Here is an 18,204-nt window from a genome sequence, read left to right on the forward strand (position 1 = left end):
GCCCCTTTTGTTTTGTGAAGGGTTTTATCGACATAGGGTCTCACAAACTGTTTGCCCAACAAACCTTAGTCCTGATCTTTGCCTCCTGAGTAGCTAGGATTACAGATGTGAGCCACTGGCCCCTGGCTCTAAGATACCTGGATGTTAGTGCCCCAGAGGCTCTTGTGATGTAAGTGATGTTAGTGGGATAAATGACAGTCCATTTTCAGTAAGAATCCCTGATCAGGCAGTATAGAAAGTAAAACTTGCTTGCCTGGGCTGAGAAGCACAGAGGAAGCACTGTTTCTATTTTTTCCACTAACCCCTGCCTACCATGTGTAAGGACCTGCGAGGCAGCAACTACCTAGTGAGGCTGTCACATTTTGGAAACTGCCATGAAACTTTTGTTACTTAAACTATTTACACTTAAGAAGTATAAATATTTACACGTAAGAAGTCCATGCCATGTCAGGTACCTTACCTACTAACCACATCTTTCACAATTTACTTGTCTAATTGCTCTGGTTTTCAGATGTTTCTGATAGCAAGCTGGGTGGTTTGACTCCTGCTGAGCAGAAATCCCAGTGAGAGTTCATTCTGCCTGGGTTACTGCTGCTGTCTTCTTGCTCCATTGCTCCCAGATTTGGAGGAGATAAGATAAAAATGCCAAGAGAGGTAGAGCACAAGTAATGTCTGAATGGATTTCAGAAAGTTGGATCTATAAACTTTTAACCTTTCTTAGTTCTCCATAGTTGTTGGAGAGTTTAAAAATATTGCTTACTTTGCAATAATTCTAGATTCGCAGAAACCTATAATAGTACAGAGTTCTCACATACCCTTTACCCAGTTTCCTCTAATGGTTACATGTCATTTAACCATAATAGGGCAGTATCAAAACCAGGAAGTTGACACAGTTGTGTGTGTATGTGTTTGTGGTTCTGTGCCATTTTATCCTGTGTAAATTAATTTAAGCACAACAGCAACTAAGATCCAGAATTATTCTACCACCACACAGATCTTCCTGGTGCTACCCCTTGATGGTCACACGAATCTCCTTTCCCCACCATCCCTAATTCTTGGCAACCAGTGATCTCTAGCTCTTTAATTTTGTCTTTCAAGTTGTGTGTAACAACAATCTGTTCTTTCTTCTTGCAGAGTGGTATTTGACGGCATGGATGTACCGCTATTCACTGTTTAGCCATTCACTTGTTCAACAGCATGTTGTTTGCTACCACTTTGGGGCTATTACAAGTAAAGCCATTGTGAGCCTTTACATATAGCTGTGTGTGTGTGTGTGGACATGTTTTAATTTCTCTGGGTTAAATGCCCAAGATGGGTCTTAAGTGTATGTTCATACTTCTTTCTTTCTTTTTTTTTTTTTCTTCAGGCAGGGTCTCTCTGTATTGCCCAGGCTGGCTTCGAACTCACAATCCTCCTTCCTCAGCCTCCTTAGTACTGGGATCATAGGCATGCACCGCCATACCTGGTTAAATATTTTTACATTTGTAAAGAGTAGTTTTGGTCCTGCCAGCAACATATGAGATCGTTTCTCTGCATCCTTGTCAGCATTTAGTTTGGTCCCCATTTTATATTATAGATGTTCTAATAAGGTGGTATGTCTGTTTCATTGTGGGGTTTTTTGGTTGATTTGTTTTCCTGTTGTTGGGAATTGAACCTAGGACCTGTGCATGCTAGGCAAGTGGTCTGCCACAGAGTTATACCCCCAGCATATCTAAAAGTTTATCAGATTACTTGGTATAAACAGATTTGACTGACAAAGGTAGATTTTGAGTTGTGTGTGATTCTGCCTCTATGCAATGTGGCTGGGGTCTGTTGACTTGCTTTTTAGCCCCTGCTGAGGTTCCTTGAAAATAGGGGCCAACACTCTTTCTCTATGAGAATTAACTACTATTAGTTCTAGACTTTTTAACTTATATGTATGTGGGTATGTATATACAACGTATAAAATATATATTCCCCACCAGCTGGTCACATACACACATACGCATATATATAAAAGCCTGGGACAGAGCTTTAGGCTCCTTCTTCTAAACCTTGTTTGTTCTATTGTAAAAAGAATGAAAGAGGTTCTTTTTAAAAAATTTGAGTTTAAAATTTTTTAATAAATACATATTTATGGGAGCATATGTGAATTTCAGCACATGTATACATTGTGTAATATTTAAATCAGGATCAACATATCTGTATCCTCAAATACTCATCATTTATTTGTGGTAAAATCATTCAAACTCCTTTCTTATCGCTTTTGAAGTACACAGTGCATTAACATTCTGTGTTATCACCCCACTGTGCACTAGCACATCAGAACGTCTTACTCCTAACCATAACTGAGTACCCATTGATCAACCTCTGCCCAGCCCTCCCTGCCCCTACCTTTGAAAGAACTAAAGAAAATGTTTTATTTCTTGTACATGTGTTGTAACTTTCTTCCTTAGTAAATCAGTAGAATCCTGGGTGTTAGGATGTGTTTATCCACCTTATTATAAATAAAGCAAGTCTGATTTTATGATGTGATCACTTGCAGAACCTTGGGGAATCAAGAACTTTGAGCACAATGGTCTTTAGAGAATGCACGGTCCTTTGGGTACTTGTCTACTCATCAGCTGCTTACTCAGATGGAGTGTTTTCTTAAGTGCTACTGAAATGTACAGTTAGGTCTTTATTTTGAAATCTCTCCTTTTGTCTTCTCTCCCTCTTCCATTACTTTGATTACCTTGATGGGACATTCAAGCTGTGCAGCTGTATTCTTTTATTTCCAGAGCCAGTTTGATTATTAACTATAGGCGAACAGGTAATTGTATCTACTTGGCTAGAAGTCACCCTTCAAATGAAACTCAGGTTGACAAAGGCCTCCTAGACTTGGGGATGTGAACAAAGGTAACTCAGTCCTATGATGTTTTTAGTGGAAAACGGGATGAAAGTTAACTTTGGCTTACTAGAGGCAGGGTGTGTGTGGGAAGGGAGAGTGTGTGCAAATATGTGTATGTGCATTTGGGGAGGGGAAGAATCCAAACATGTTGTAGAGAAGAGTTACGAACCCAGAGATCTTCAAAGTTGAGCTAGGGTCTTTGGTCTGACAGGAAGGTTACTGGGAGTAATAGACCATTAGAGTCATTTAGGTAGTGCAGTTTGATGAGAGACCTTTCCTTTCCCATTTTCTGTATCAGTACCTCAGGAAGCAAACTAAGAAATAACCTTGTGAAGAAAAATGGCACCTGTCAAATGCTTCAAGATTTCCATTGCCATGTTTCTGAAATGAGCTGCTCAGGATAGCAATTTGAGCCTGTTGCTGACTTACTTCTAGTCTTGTCATCAGGTTCTCAGACTGGATCCTGACAGCTTTGAATTCTTCCTGTTTCTGCATGCTTGCTTTTTCATTCCTGACATAAAGGAACTTAGCGTATTTCATTGTGCCTGACGTAGGCTGCTGCTAGACTCCTGATATTGAATACCTTCCCTGAACTATGAAGTATTGGACTGCAGTGGATAATACAGTGAGCACAATGACATTATGGAACAGATTCTGGTAACTGTACCAGAAGTGACAGACTGGGTCCGAGTGGCCTCTCACTGCTGGGGGTGGGGTGGAGTGGGGTGGGGGATATTGCAGTAAAGTGCCTCAGCAGTGCCAGTTCCTATATCTGAGTATGAAAGTGGCTTGTTAAAGATTAAAAGGACTGCCTGGTCCTCTGGCCCCAAGATGAAATGATCTCCACCATGGCGACAGCATTTGTCTCCCAGGAGAGGCCATTTTATACAGCAGGTTTGTGCTCCCAATGTTACAGCGAGTTGCACTGGCTGATACTGTGGTGATAAAGTTGATATTTGGGCACTCTCGAAACATATGCGCTATATAGCGTCCTGTGGTTTGGATTTCTGGGCAAAACTGCCTCATCAGGAAGTCAAAAGCCTCAACTTTCAACCTGTCCCTTTGCGGGAGGTTTTCTTCTTTGTTTCATTTGACTATTCTGTTGAGTCAAGTGAACTTAATTTTCACAGCCATAAAAATTCCATTAAGCGCCTTGTACCATCCCAGGTGTGAAAATGTCTCAGTGTAAGAGGATTGTGGGTGATAGCTAAAAGTCTTTTTTTGAAAAAACAAAAAACAAAAAAAACACCCAACAAAATAAATTACAGTTCAGTGATAGTTTTTGCAGTTCTTGTGGGTGAAAGGACATAATGATGTCCAGGATTTGCTCAGTGTGACTACTTTGAAAAACCACTTTCATTTTAGTCTGAATAGTATTTAGGGAACATAGCTGCGACCAGTCTCTCAGAACACAATCCAAGGCTGGTCTGTGTGGTCTGTATCGGTTTAGACCTGGGAGTGGGAGATGCTCACTTAAAATTCAGATTCTGGGGTCTTCCTCCCTCTTCCTGTTAATTCAGAGCAGCTGAGGGGCTGGGATGGGAAAGAATCGTTTTCAATGAGCACCTTGTTGATTCTTAAGTAGCCCTAGAGTTGATTCTTGAGTATCCTGAAGTTTGCTTCATTTTTCGTGCTCAGTTTCTGTGATTAGATGAGAGCTGTTTGGTTAGCACTTACATTATTTTCCTAAGGAGTAGACACGTTTTGTTTTTGCTGTTTCAAGGGTTACAAGAGCCCTGAACAGCACAGGTTAGAGTTTGGCAGTGTCCTTAGTCACCAGCATGATGAGACAGCCACTGATTCCCGGAAACTTGGGTTTATCGATTCGCTTTCTAAGTCAGAAAAAGGATGTGGACATAAGAAAGATTAATTTTGTTAAAAAAAGGAAATGGTCAGTATCATTTAGGATGCTGGGGATGGGAAGTAGATAAACAGGAGATATTGAGAGTGTGTGAAGTATGTGAAGGGGAAAGAGATTAGGGTGTTTATAAACAATAAAAAATCTAAAACTTTGGGCTGGGGACATGGCTCAAGTAGTAGATTGCCAGCTAAGACCCTGAGTACTGCCAAGTTTTTGTTTGTTTGTTTGTTTTTAACTTTTAACTGAGTTTTAAATGACCTAATATGTTTGAATATATGGTGGTTTAAAATTCAAATACTGATAAAACTGAAAATGGCTCCTTGAGCCTCACTCCCAATGCCCTTCCCTTCCAGCTCTTTTTCTATGTCTTGGTTAATTTCTATGGATTGGAAGTCTACAGAATCTTGAGAAATGAATAATTTCTATCTTAACACCTGCTTGTTTAGAATTCTAAGATCTAATGCAGAAAAAGACATCATGTGTGGCCTGTAAATGGCATTACATATTTTAGTCCAGGTAAAATGGGTGTGGGCAAATTTTATTTATATATATGTATACACATTATCTGTTGCAACCATCCATAAAAACCAAACTTGTAAATAGTTTTGGATGGTAAATTACTTGTTTTAGAATAATGTATTGAAATAATCACAAAGTCAGTTTTCCTTATTTCTCACACAGCCTCATATTCCATAATTTTCTTTTAACGGCATAAAACCTCAAGTGCTTGAAGCTGTTAGTTCAAATTTACATCTCTTATAAGTTCTAAATGTGTAATCCTCAGTCATGAAGAAGGAACTAGGATGAAGCACAGCTGTATTTTGGAGAAACTGGTTAAAATTATCACAGTCCCAGAGAGGGAAATGATAAGCTTAAATAGCTCGCCTCACCTGTCTTAAACAGAGTTAAGGAGTTCAGGTGTCTCTGGTCCTGGAGTTGTTCTTTATATAATTCACATATAATTCCTGGGCCCTGTACCATCTGGAGTTTGTCTCCCTTATTTAAAACTTAGTAATGTAGAATAAGCCAGAAGCTATTCTAACAATACTGTGTTTTTTTCCCAAAGGAGATTCTGTACTTGAACTTTGAAAGTTGTTTTATGTTAAGAATGTTTGTGACTTATCAACTACAGAAATAACTTATAAAGTATGGTCCATGAGATAATGATTGTCAGTTGCTATAAAGATGCTTTTACCATTTGAAAAGGACTAATTAACACACTTTGGGGAAACTTTCTTTAAACACAGCCATTTTCTGAATAGGAAACTCTGAAGGGGAGAAAAACTGGGAAGATTTTATACCTTATAAAAGCTCTCAGTGGCTTTCCTACTGGAATAATGTAGTCAAGGAGAATTGTGTGAGTTGGATAAAGGCTTTTTTTTTTTTAAACTAGCCCTATAGAAAGGAATAGAATTAAAGTAGCATAGTTTTGTTTAACTCAAATTCTGTCTGCATGTACATTTTAATTAACCTGACATTTATTGAGTGACAAGCTGGGTTAGCAGCTAATCCAGAGTTCATGCCATGTGAGATCTACCTTGAAAGATGGAGGAGGCTAGGTGTGTCAGCTTTGACTGCCCCTACTAAGAAATAGCTGATGGAGAGGAACCCTCCCATGTCTTGAACAGAGAACAGAAGGATCTAACATGAACTTCAGTTTATCTCATGTCAAATTAAAACACAGCAAGGACTTGATTTTTTGTTTTCTTTTGTAACACCAATTCCAATTCTTTGCTTATCAGGGCAAAATCAATAATAACGAATAACTCTTGATGAGGCAGTCATTCTCAAATTGATTTTTTACTAAGCAGGCTAATAAATGAGAATTGATACACATTTAGGGATTTTTCTTTTCAAGGTAAGTGTTTAGACAGACTCATATTCCTTATGCATTCCCCTTAAGTACCATGGTGGATGACTTAGCTTTAGCATAGAGAATGTGACAGCTGATTTTTTAAAACATTCTGCATTACTTTGGTCTTACAGAGAGAAGTCGAGTCATCTAAGGAAATAGAGAGGTCAGAGGAGGCTGGGTGGGGGAGAAAAGTGAGCTTGGTTAGTGACAAAAATTCACCCTTAGGATTCAACCAGCTTGCATTGACTGGGCCAGTTACCTGAGTGTGTCCACCCACCCAGGTGTTTCAATTTGTAAATGCAAAGTGACTTTTGAATCTCCCTCCTGGGACAAATCTTCAGAGCTATGAGCCTGCTACCTGCAGCAATCTGCAGCCCCAGGCTGTGCTCAGATGAAATTTCAGAAACTGGCCACGGGAGCTTTCCCAGTAGGGCTGCAGAGGCAGCTGAGTTACCTGCAGTAGGGGAATGAGGTTTATCTGCTCCCAGTAATCAGCCCATGATTTAAAACAATCAGTGGGGTGTCTTTTCTCCTCTAGGCTGCAGTTGATTGTGGTTGGCTCAGGCTGAGTTGTTTGGGAAACAGTTTTGCTAGTGTGAGTCAGCACTGTCCTGGGTAAACGCCGTGCTGTTGCAATCTTGCTTACCAAAGATACGTCCCCAGGCGGCACCATTCACTGCCTGAAAGCTGCTGCTGTTGGTTCCTGAGATGATCTCATCTGAACATGCTCCAGCAACCTCGGCTGCAGCAACTGGAGGCAGCTTGCTGTCTGCCATGGCAATGTTTTGAAGCAGTCAAAAACAGGTAACCCCAGACTATTTTCTTGGTTTCCTTAAGTTAGACTCTGCCTGGGGTAGAAACTGAGAAAATCCTTAGACTTCAGAAGTGAGCTAAAGCTCATCAATTTGTTTCTTAAAGTCAGCTCTTCAGCTCTGAAGGGGTCCTTGAAGAGAAGTGTTTTGTTTCTTTTGGGATCTGGATGTGGCTTTAGATCTAATTAGACCATTGATTATTTATTGTATATACTTTAGAGAAGTCAAAAATGTTAGCTATACTGCTTTATCCATCTTTTGCTCTTGTTTCTTCTGTGTCTTGAAAGAAGCAGTTGGTAAAAGAGTTGATCATGCTTGCTTACCTTCCTAGTAACTGAGTACCAAATAGTAAGGTACAGTCTTATCTGTGAGTTTGCCCATCTTCCTTTCCCAGGGATTGTGAAGAAGCTCCACTTGTTCCTGATTCTGTTCAGGTTCCTGCTCATCTCCTTGCTTTCCACTTCTAAACTTCTTAACTCTTTAGCTAAAGAGTTAGACTCTCCTATCTCTAGGCATCCCCAACCCCCATGCATCACCTTTCAATTAATTGCCTTTGATGGGCTGTGTTCTTTCACTTCAGACTGCACAGGTGAGCTTTTTCTGAAATGTCTGCACAGCTGACTCCATCCTAGAACCCACTCTCGAAAAGCTGCTGCTTACTTACCAAGATTGGCCGAGTCTCCAACCATAGATGGGGATTAGAATCATGTCCATGACATGTGGCACATAGTAGGTTTTCAGTAAGGGTAGAGTAAAGAAGAGCTGATGCTCAACTTTCTCAGCTCTGATCCTTGCATGACCTTTTGTCATTTTGGCTTCTACCTCTACAGTCTACTCATGCTTTCTTGCAAATCACCAGTAAATTCCTACTTATGACACCCAATGTCCCTCAGTTTCCATCTTAAACTTCTTAGCACTTAATACTGCTGAACCAGTTTGCCTCCTAGAAGTTCTCTTCATTCCTCCTCTCCTGAGTCTCCAGAGTGTCTTTCTTTTTTCGCATTCTCTTTTGACTATCCCATACATGTTGAGATGTTCCAAGTCTTTGCCCTCCTTCCTTCCCTCCAAGGATCATAAGTTCAACTACCCTCATTATGTTTTAGTAGCCCAGCAATCTCTTCCAAACTTCAGATCCATATTGCCAACCAGACAAACTTTGACAAACTATCTAACCTGACAAACCTACCAGGCTGCTCAAAAGGCATCTGTATGTAACTCATTATCTAATTTACTGTCTTATCTGCTATATGCGTGTATTTAACTCTTAATTATATCCGCTAAGTTTTCCTGTTTCACTCTTATGTTCACATCTTCTAAATATGCTAAACCCATGTTTGCTTTTGATTATATTAGAGTACTTACTGTTTGACATGTTATTTTTCTTCATCCTCCACTGTCATTGCTTTAATTTACCTGAGATCAAAAAACTGGACATTTTGTTTAAATATCCCAATAGCTTAAAATTTTGCTTGTGGGTACTTTTAGACAGGATCTACACTCTTCAAGATTATATAAAGATTTTTTAATTATTTTTTGTGTGGTTGGCACCAGTGTTTGAACTCAGGCTTTACACTTGCAAGGCAGATAATCTTACCACTTGAGCCACTCCGCCAGCCCCTTTTCAAGATTACAGAAACTACCATTCCCCAAGATTTTACACACCAATGACTTCACATTTTACTTACTTTGTCTCCAGAAATTTGATGTTTGTAACTCCTGGCTCAAACCCTTATTGAAGGGGTTTCTTTCTTTGCACTTGTCTTCTCCATATTGTTGCTCAAGTTATCTTCCTAAAGACCAAATCTGATCTTTTCATGCTCGGGCTTTGAGGGTGCCACTGGTTCCCAGTTTACTACTTAGCTTGATTTGTAAACCCTTCAGATTTGACCCTGTCCTGCCAGTTACTATTACCCAGCTTATTTGTCTTTACCTCAGCTATTTCTCTGCTCTTCATCCTCACTGACCTCATTTTTCCATTTCCTGGATATACCATGTCCCTTTAAGACTCTACACCTTTTCCCAATAGTCTACCCTTTTCCATGAGATTGTTCACATATGAAACCTTCTCTGACCTCCCCAAGTATAGTTATTCGTCTTTGTTTAGATTTCACAGTTCTGTATCTCTCTTCTATAAGACTGTTAAGTTCCTTCACTGAATTTGGTCCTTGGTCTAGAGATTGGGTAATCAGAGACAGTGATTGAAGTGGGTCCCCAGGTCAAAGCATTATTCTCAATGTCTTTAATTAATCTTTGAAATATTAGAAAATCTGTATACTGTCTTGTTAGATGAATGTTTTTGGTTTATCTGGTGAACTTGAGCCCATTACTGCCTATTCTGTGTTGCCTGAAACCATCAGTTAACTGTTCTTAGTTTGAAAATTTAAAGGACTTGCTGAAATCTTGTCTCACTATATTACCTGAAGTTTATATACAAAATTATTTCTGTATATAATTTCTGAATATTCTGTGTATAATATATATAATTTCTGTATATAAACCCCTGTGTTAGATAGACTTTATTATCCCTATTTTACCAGTGGTTATAAAGCTCATTGTGATATAGAAACATTCAGGTAAGACTCAGAAAGAAAACATGTTCTTATTCTGCATTAAGCAATTATTTGGTCTCTTTGTAGTTAAATATACCTATCTGGGTTCTACATAAATGGTAGCTTTGCCCAAAAGGCAAGTGCTAAACAGCTTCCCTTTTACAAGGCCACTTTATGATCAAGGTAGAGGGAGGAGGTACTCCAGAGCTCTGGCTGCCCGACTTATGAAAAGGCCCTGGTTATGCTTAGAGACCTTGATTTCAATTTATGGTGTCCCCACTCCAAGCTCTCAGATTGTTTTCACTGACTGACTCTCTCATGCTGGGGATTGTTCGGCCTGCTAGGCAAGTGCTCTGCTTCTTAGCGACACCCTTACCCCCATCAGGCTTTTCTATTGTACTTCAAATATCTGGAATTTGTTAAAAATACTTGTTGTACTGGTTGGACTTGGTGTCCAACCAGGTTGATGAATGAAGGGAGTCAACATGAAGTGGAGTGAACTGAGTGTTAAAGGCAGAAAAAGTCTCATAGTAAGTGATTAAGTCTATAGAATACTTCATTACTTTTGGGATGCTACCATATTTGGGACTTTGTGAAATTACATTATAGAAAGATGAGCCATCAGGGCTAGGAAATTTGTTAGACATAAATGACATTCAATTTTGGTTCCCTCATATTTGAGGATACTCAAAGATGATTAAAAGGTTGAAAAATAGGTTCTAACAGTATAAGTTTAAAAACAATTTTTTTTAGCTTAGAGAAGGAAAAGCTAAGGGATACCTTGATTACTATCTTCAACTACAAGAGTAGTTGAAGGGGGATTTTGATTGTTTTTCATGAACTTCAAAGACTTAAGGGGAAATGGGCTTAAACTGAAGGGTTAATTTTGAAGACTATGAAGAATAGTTTTTTGATCATCAAAGTTAGGAAAATTTGAATGATTGCTAAAGAGAGTTTTGAATTTTTAACTATTGCATTTATCTATTACTGTGTAACTTATGTTACCCAAAAAACTTTTGGTGGCATAAGACGACAGTCATGTTATTGCTTATGATCCTTTGGATTGCTTTTCTCCGTATGATGTTGATTGGGCTGGAAGATCCAAGATGGCTCCCTTCACCTTTGGGGCCTCGGTTCTAGCTGTTGACTAGGACATCTTGTTTCTCCTCCATGGACTCTGTCTCTTTCTTGGTCTCCCATTGTCTATTAATGTAGAGCAGGCTCCTTTCACTTAGTGGCAGGACCATAATGGAAGCTGCAGGGTTCCAGACCTCGGCCTTGGAGACAGATATCATAATTTTTGCCCCATTCTTTGGTCAAAGTCACAAATGTAGCCCAGATTCAACAGGCTGAGGCATGGACTTCATCTCTTGAAGGGGAAAAGATCTCAGTAACCCTCTTTAGGACTTGCTGCATGATCAGAATTGTTGCTGCCAATTTTGGAAACAATTTATGAACTGACCTTAGAGATTTTTCATGAGAGACTAATCAATATATGCTTATTGCATGGATAGTTGGGCATATGATTTATAAATCTGGCTATGTAACATAGTCATCTGGGAGCTTTTTACAAGCTTAGACTCTTAGGTACCAGACAAGTGACTCAGCGTCTCCTGGGTTATTGGTTCATAAGAGACGCTATGTCCTTCTCTCAGGTAACAAAATGATTAGGGGGGTAGGGGACAGGTCCAGATAAATATAATACATAAGGCAGGATGGTAGGCACCTTAAGACAGGCCTGCAGGTCTCCTCATTGAGGACTTGGTTGAACCTCCGCCTGACATGCTCTTCCCTCCAGACTGCCAAGTGTAAGTTACATCTCATTCAATCAGCATATCATTGGAGCTGTTTTTCTTGATACCTCACTTGTTTTTTTTTTTTCATAGTTTCTTGCACTTTTCCTTCATAAGCATTTTAGTATGTAATTAAATATTTGTGTGATTATTTGATGGGTAATAGGCAGGAATATCTGCTTTGCCTTCTTGTAAATAACATAGTGCTTGCCTCAAGAAAGGTATTCAGTATTTGTTGAGTGAATAAGTGCTTGATTGAGTGCATGTGTGAATGAAGGGATATTTGAATTTAGTTTCAAAGGGTTATTAGAATTTTGGACAGGTGGAGCAAATGAATGAGAAATTCATTATTCAGAAGTGAAATGTGTATGTTATATTGCTCATAATTTTAAAAGATTGGGAGAACTGATTTGGAAGAAGTTGGAGGGTTTGGTTTTGAGTGTACTTAGTATGCTACATTTGAAGTTTGGATATGGAGTAGGCATTTAGAAATGAAATAATGAAACTGAAGGGGGAGATTGATGCCAGATACTTAAATTTGGGAATTACCTGACCAAATACCATGGGATCTATTCTTTCAACAAATACAGTGAGCCAGACAACTGTTACAGGTCAAGTGAACTGATAAGAAGCCCTCCTGAACAGAGCAGGAGAGAATTTTCCAGCCAGGAAAGGAACCACAGATGTGCAAGCCTTGGGACAATAAATTACTTATTATTTTAAGGAATTGAAAGGAGATGATGGAAGGCTTGAGTGAGGTGAGTGAGGAGCAAAGTGTCATGAGGTAAACGGGAGCCAGGCACACCCATCACATGAGGCCCTTGTGAGTTATACAGGGAACCTGGACTTTTTACAAAAGCATAATGGGAAATCATTGAAAGCTTTGAAACAGGAATTTAACAAGCAGAGGTTTTTCTTCTCTTCTTTTTTTTTTTGGCAGTACTGGGGTATTGTGCTTGCTAGGCAGATGCTCTACAACTCGAACCATGCCACCAGTCTAAGATTTAATTTTTTAAATATAAAATTACCGTAGCTACTCTAGAGAGTGGCAAAGAAGGGACCAGTAAGGAAATGGTTGCTCTCCTTCTTGAAAGCTGGTAATGTGATGGGTAGATGAACAGGGTGTGTCAGTGGACATAGTTAGGACAGGTAAGTTGTAGGATATATTTAAAAAGTAAAACAAATAAAGCTCAGAAAAGAAGAAAAGGTAGAGTGGGGGAGTACAGAACCCTAGGGAATATTTAGGGAGAAAAGGAGGAGCCAGGGAAAAAGATGGTACTTGAAGTCAAAGAAGAGTCAGCTGCCACACTTTAAGTGGAAGCCAGTGGGGAAGAAGGAGCCAGTAAGAGATAGTCAAGGAAAAACATGGGTGGGTCATCTGTGTGTGGGACTGCAGAAAGTCATGAAGATTGAGAATTTAGGAGAAAGTCAGGCTTTTATCCATCAGATCCAAGATGACCTGGGAATCACTCTATAGAGTGGAGTCAGTGAATGAGTATGATAGGGAAGTGAAGATACTTCTTTCTGAGATTGGGAACTGAATAAAAAGGAAGATGACAGTGAGGTTGCTTTCTGGTACCTTGTATCAGAAAGCACATATGTGGAGGTAACTTTTTAAAACTGGTGGGCTGATTTTACTAAGTACCTACTCTGTGCCTGTCACTGTTCTAGGTACTGTGCCCATTCTATTCATTATTGTCTTTAAGCAGTTTGCTGAATAATGTAGTAGTGATCTCCAAAGTGAGTCTCTGAGTTCTAGGGATGCAAAAGACCTTTCTTTGGAGCATGGAAAGGAAATACTAGAACTAAGTTTTCCTATATTCTTATATGAATTACTCTTCAAAACTTTTTAGTCTTATGATTTAGAGAGAACATATTCATTTGTATTGAAATACATATTTGATTTGTGCTTAAACATACATTGGGGATTTTTTTTTTTTTTAAGATAGAAAAGCAGAAAGTAGGATGGGAATGAATGAACAAGCCCACTAGTCTACATTTTCCCCACCATTTTTACAAACAATAAGTGGGACTGGAAAACTAATTTCCCGAGGTCACACAGCTAGTTAAATGATAGAACAAGAATTTGACATCAGGTCTGTTTTACTCAAAAGGCTTATCACCTTATTTACTCTTTCTCTCTTCATTTATTTTCTCACACTTTTCCATTTAATTCTCAGTGATTTTATAAGAAACATATTAAAATGCCCATTTTGTAGTTGAGAAATCTAAGGCACAGAGATGAACTGATTGATGCATGATCACATTTCCAGTATATGGTACCAGGTAGATTACTGATTCTAGTTCTTCCGGCTGTATCATTACTGCCTCTTAAAACAAATAGCTGGCTGAGCTGGTTCCTGCCTGTAATTCCAGCTACTCAGGAGGTAAAGATAAGAAAATCATGGTTTGAGACCAGCCTGGGCCAAAAGTTAACAAGAGCCCATCTCAACCACTATGCTGGGCATGGTGGTATGTGCCTGATACCCAATTACGTGGGAGATGTTAGGATTGTGGTCTGAGACTGTCCCTGAGGGTGGGGGAGGAAGTGAGACCCATCTGAAAAATAACCTAAGGCAGGAAAGGGTTGAAGGTGTAGCTCAAGTGGTAGAGCACCTGCCTACCAAGCACAAGTCCCTGTGTTCAAACTCTAGTACTGCCAATACTACTTCTACTGATAATAAAAGCAGATGGAACCAGAATGAATTGTTTTGATCAAGTAAATGTGTAGTTACCTGAATATGAAAGAGAAAGGTGTAAAGATTGGAAGATTATTTAGACAAAGTAGAAAACAGTAACAGTTCCCATTTGGGGCACTTACTCTATTAAGCATTTGCCAGAATGCCCTCACTTAGGTACTTTATTGTACAGCGTAGGAAAATGAAGCTTATAGAAGTTAATCACTTTGACTGAAGTCACACATAAGCAAGACCATGAGTTCTGTGTGACTCCAACCCCATCCTCCTTAACCCTGCTTTGCAAAGTTGCTATGGGGCCATTAACTAGAGATGAATACAAAGCTTTCAGAACCTACCTCTAATTGTAGAAATTTGACGGGAACCAAGTTATCTAGTCTTCTGACTTTTCTCTAATACCCAGGAGAAAAGAAGTGGGAGAAGAGAAGGAGAAAAGGGGTTCAGTAAATCTGAAAGGGATCTTGGTGCAGAAATGGCCAGTTGCAGTGGATTGTGTTCTTAAGGAAAGTTGCATTTGAAATTCACTCTTGGAATAATTACATATTGTGGTTCTGTTTGATGCAAGGTATATGGAGATATGGAAAGAAAAATGAAAAAAATGGCCAGGAGGTGGTGGCTTATACCTGTAATCCTAGCTACTCAGGAGGCAGATAGCAGGAGGATCGCGGTTCAAAGCCAGCCTGGGCAAACAGTTCGTGAGACCCTATCTTGAAAATACCCATTATAAAAAAGGGCTGGTGGAGTGGCTCAAGGTGTAGGCCCTGAGTTCAAGCCCCAGTACTGTGTAAAAAAAAAAAAAAAAAAAGGCAAAAATGGATAAGATTAGCTCTTTGACCTCTAGGAGGTTAGAGGGAGGTGAAGTATTTCACCATAGTGCATGACTAGAGGGTATGGGAGAGATGGAGGGTGGGAAAGTATTCACACTGGCTTTTTTTTTTTTTTAAAAGTTTTAGCAAGGATTTATTGTAGTATTGCAGGATAAAGTAGGGAGAAATGAGGGTAAAAGGGAGGAACATTTCCTGCAGGAAATGGGAGTAAAGACGCTATACACTTGGATTGAGGGTGTCATTCATTAGGGCTGCTCAGAGGGAACCCAATCTAGTTTTTCAGAAAGATCCACAAGTTTTGGCTGCTGTGTTCTAGGTTTGGTCTCAGGTCACAAAATGTATTTTGTTGTGTACCTGGAAATGATCAGTCTTTTGGAGATAGGATGGTATTTGGACTTGAGTGGTTGAGCTCAGAATAGCATGTCAATTTATTATTTTAGAGTGAGGAATTCCTCTAAAATCCAGGATTCTGGATTTTGCTAGACTATTGCTCTTTAATATTAAGAGATCTGGGAAATCAAATTTAATAATAACAAGCTTGCTTGGTGAGTGTAGATTAATAAGATAGGATGGCTTGGGGAGAATACAGGTACAAAAAAGCTGACATTGATTGCTTATTGTATGCCTCGTATTGTATTAAGTACTCTGTGTCCAGCAGGCCATTTAATTCTGCCAGTCCTCATCCTGCAAAGTAGGTACAATTATCCTTAATTTACAAGTGAGGAAACTAAGGCTTTGTTTAAACTAGTCAGAGGCTGGATTGAGATTTGAATCTAGACGCTCTGACTCTAGGAGCACATACCCCCTAGCTGCTGTGTCCTGTTCCCATTTTAGCTCCATGAAGTAAACTTGTTCCCTGCAGAGAAAATGATGTGTCACCTAGAGCTAGTATTTTTCTGCTTTAGGCAGTTTTGTCTTTTTTTTTTTTTTTTCAAGATTTTTCCGTTTCCTTGTTGACCACATCATTTGTTTAAATTTATTAATACCATCACCCAAGCCATTTTGTCCTGTACTTGCTTTTGGTTTGGAGGGACTTTACATATCTGCACGTGTTGATTTTGTGTTGCTCTTATTACCTTAATTTTATGGATCAAGGTTTTAGTTTCCTTTAGCTTCTAGCTTAACTTCGCCCTCTCCTCTTTCTTTTCCACATGATTTATATTCAGATTCTAAGGTTGATTTCTGAATTCTTTGACTCCAGTCCAGCTATCTAATTTCACCATGGCTCTCTGGATCACTAGCAGTTATTATTAATGCCATCCTTCCCTTCCTGCGTGCCCATGTCTTAAATCAAATCCAGTTTCTTGCTGTACTTATATGTCCTTGATTCCTACTTGGGTGCCTTTGTTTCTGTTCCACTTTGGCTTAGTTATTATTATTTTTTGGTGGTACTGGGGTTTGAACTCAGGGCCTCACACTTCTTAGGCAAGCACTCTATCGCTTGAGCCACTCCACCAGCCCACTTTTGGCCTAGAAGGTTATTCTTCCCATAAAGCTTCCAGTCTGCCCCATCACTGGGAGTAATGACCTCCTCCTCTGAGTCACATAGCAGAGGACTCTTTTTATGTTGTATTTATAGCATAGTACTCTTTCTGCCATATTTTCAGTGGCTTATAGATGTGACTTTGTCTCTCTTACTAGACCATCATTTCATTGAGCAGATCCATGTGATTGACCTTGTCATTTCCTCTGGTTTCTACACATAATAGATATTCAATATGTGTCGGATAAATGGATGGATGGATGAACAGAATTTCAGGTTTAAGTTTCTTCTCATTGTTTTGTATTTTCTGTCTGCTTGTCTTCCTTTCCCATCCCCTTTCCCTTCATTTCTATTAAATTCGCTGTGTTTTCCCTTGAACTAACTCACGTTGGTCTTCACTACTCTCTCTGCTCTCCCAGATTTTGCCTCATTCTTTCCCCATTAACACTCCCTGTGTGGGTGTGCCCACATGCTGCTGGTCAGATTTCTCCATCCTCTTGTGCTTCTCTTTTCTCCATGAGTCATGTAACTAGCATGAGAATTGAGTGGTGATTATAAGAGTTAAGTAAAAAGACCACGGAAGCACAGTCCTTATGGTTTGTTAGTGTATTGTTTTCAGTTGGGAAAAATTCTGATTCATGTTTCAAGGGAAAGGGTAAAAAACTCCTTGGGTACTAGATCAAAGTATATAATGCTTACACTGTGGAATGTGGGTTATCAATGACATCTTGTTTAACCAGAGAAATCATGCAGGAAGTCACAGGAGCTTCCACTAACTATTGAGTCCCTGAATTTTTTTTCTACAGCTGGAAGAAGCATTAGGGATTAGTGTGGTCCAGCCCTCCTATTATCCAGATGAGGAAACAGACCCAAAGAGGCAAAATGACTTGTTACTCAGCATTTTCTCCTAACACTGAACGTGGCCTGGGAACCATCAGCTCTTTGAGAGCAGCGGAAGTTAGGTCTGTGTGGAGGCTGCTGAGGGCTGCAGCTCTAACCAGTAGACTGTCAGGGTGCTAGCAGGTATGTATCATGAGAATCCTTTGAACCGTCTCAGTCACTCCCTTCTGGGGGCCAGCTGGCAGAAATCTGTTTCTTCTGCATTTGAAAAGGGGCCAAGGTTTAATTATAAAGACATTTCCAGTTTTGATGGCTCTTCTTCCCAGGCCTCATAGTCCGAGTTTTGTTTCAGACTTTATTTTCTTACCTTGGCACCATTTGCAGGTCAGATGTCATATGAAGCAGGGGAAATCCAAAAAGTGTATTAGAGACTCATGATTGCTTCTGGTCCTCATTAGGTGAATCAATGACCTGACTCAGAGACTAATGGCTGGTTGGTACAATACTGTCCAGTGAACCAGTTGTTGGCAGAAAGGAAAGGTTACCTGTTGGTTGAAGGCCCAACTGGATGGCCTAGGGAACAGCAGTGTAAATAGATCAGGCAGTCTCAAACAGGAAG

At 39.6% G+C, this 18,204-nt stretch overlaps 1 protein-coding gene across 10 annotated transcripts in view; it reads left to right on the plus strand.

Annotated features, from left to right (window-relative positions):
• Rffl (ring finger and FYVE like domain containing E3 ubiquitin protein ligase) overlaps positions 1 to 18,204 on the plus strand; it is a 68,246-nt gene that overhangs the window by 12,400 nt on the left and 37,642 nt on the right. Inside the window, exons 1-2 of one of the 10 annotated variants that reach the window (XM_074046346.1) lie at positions 3,606 to 7,389; positions 17,552 to 17,768. The exons of 2 other annotated variants lie outside the window; for them this stretch is intronic. The gene's annotated coding sequence lies outside the window, so the exon portion shown is untranslated. Of the gene's footprint in view, positions 1 to 3,604; positions 7,390 to 17,551; positions 17,769 to 18,204 lie in introns of those variants that run through there. 7 more of the 10 variants (XM_074046344.1, XM_074046354.1, XM_074046352.1 and 4 more) reach the window with 7 other exon arrangements.

This window comes from Castor canadensis, chromosome 11 (assembly GCF_047511655.1).
Source record: "Castor canadensis chromosome 11, mCasCan1.hap1v2, whole genome shotgun sequence".
In the NCBI taxonomy this organism is placed as follows: domain Eukaryota; kingdom Metazoa; phylum Chordata; class Mammalia; order Rodentia; family Castoridae; genus Castor; species Castor canadensis.